Source organism: Tenrec ecaudatus, chromosome 15 (genome assembly GCF_050624435.1).
Source record: "Tenrec ecaudatus isolate mTenEca1 chromosome 15, mTenEca1.hap1, whole genome shotgun sequence".
NCBI lineage: Eukaryota > Metazoa > Chordata > Mammalia > Afrosoricida > Tenrecidae > Tenrec > Tenrec ecaudatus.
The window spans coordinates 103,487,704-103,489,475 of NC_134544.1; the positions used below are offsets into that span (position 1 = coordinate 103,487,704).

Here is a 1,772-nt window from a genome sequence, read left to right on the forward strand (position 1 = left end):
CAATTCATGTATGTATATGTATGAACTGTGATAAGAATTGTATGAGCCCCTAATAAATTGTTAAAATTAATTAAAAAAAGAGTATTAAATCCTCTTAAGTGAAGTAACCATTAAATAAATGATTCTGTAAGAATTAGATTTCCGAGGCGGCGGAACTACGCGGGCCGGAGGGAAGCTGAGCTGCAGCGCACCGGCCGAGCTATGTCAGAAACGGGTGACGAGCAGCCAATGGAGACGACCGGCGCCACGGAAAACGGGCACGAGGCTGCCCCAGAGGGCGAGTCGCCGGCCGGGTCCGGCACCGCGACCGCGACCACGACGGCGACCGCGACTGTAGCCACCACGGCGACCGCCGCCACCCCGGCCGGCAATCAGAATGGCGCCGAGGGAGACCAGATCAACGCCAGCAAGAACGAGGAGGACGCGGGAAAAATGTTTGTTGGTGGCTTGAGCTGGGATACCAGCAAAAAGGATCTGAAAGACTATTTTACCAAATTTGGAGAGGTCGTTGACTGTTCAATAAAAATGGATCCTAACACTGGACGGTCAAGAGGATTTGGGTTCATCCTCTTCAAAGATGCGACCAGCGTGGAGAAGGTACTAGACCAGAAGGAGCACCGGCTGGATGGTCGGGTTATTGACCCTAAAAAGGCCATGGCCATGAAAAAGGATCCGGTGAAGAAAATCTTCGTTGGGGGTCTGAATCCTGAGGCCACTGAGGAGAAGATTAGGGAGTACTTTGGCGAATTTGGAGAGATTGAGGCCATTGAGCTTCCCATGGATCCAAAGTCTAACAAAAGACGAGGCTTTGTTTTTATCACCTATAAAGAAGAGGAACCTGTGAAGAAGGTTCTGGAGAAAAAGTTTCACACTGTCAGTGGAAGCAAGTGTGAAATCCAGGTGGCCCAGCCCAAAGAGGTCTACCAGCAGCAGCAGTACGGCTCTGGGGGCCGTGGAAACCGCAACCGAGGGAACCGAGGCAGTGGTGGTGGTGGTGGAAGTGGAGGTCAGAGTCAGAGTTGGAATCAGGGCTACGGCAACTACTGGAACCAGGGCTACGGCTACCAGCAGGGCTACGGGCCCGGCTATGGCGGCTACGACTACTCGCCCTATGGCTATTACGGCTACGGCTACGACTACAGTCAGGGTAGTACAAATTACGGGAAGAGCCAGCGACGCGGTGGCCACCAGAATAACTACAAGCCATACTGAGGCCGTGGCAGGCACGACAGGTGACCGCGCCGCTCCGTTTGGATATCAGTGAACACAATTATGTACCAAATTTAACTTGGCAAACTTTCTATGGCCTGTCCTATGTGCATCTTATTTAAAAATTTCCCCCTGGAAATCACTCTCCTGTTTACTATTTCCAGAGCTAGTTGTGTTAGCAGCGTGTGGTGTATCAGAGGCCGAGCAGCATCGTGGGCCTAATTTAACACCAGGTTCCCCCAAACCCGAGGGGTGGGTGTGCGCCCTGCTGCTGCTCTGTATCCGGGGCCTGCAGGCCCTGGTGGGTAAAGAGTAAACTTGCATCTTAGGAAACCAGTGTCACCTTTTTTCACCTTTTAATTTTATATTATTTGTGTCATACATTTCCTGTTAACGGAAGTGTTAATTTTACTGTACTTTTTGGTACCTTTTTGGGAATCTAATGTATTGTAAGGTATTTTACACATGTCCTGATTTTGCCAAGACCTGGATATTGAAGCTATCCAAGCTTTTGAAATAAAAATTTAAACCCCCCCCTAAAAAAAGAATTAGATTTCCACGTG

At 49.6% G+C, this 1,772-nt stretch overlaps 1 pseudogene; it reads left to right on the plus strand.

Moving 5' to 3' along the window:
* The first annotated feature begins 201 nt into the window (after positions 1–201).
* Positions 202–1,248, plus strand: LOC142427838 (heterogeneous nuclear ribonucleoprotein A/B pseudogene; annotated as a pseudogene).
* The last annotated feature ends 524 nt before the right edge of the window (positions 1,249–1,772 follow it).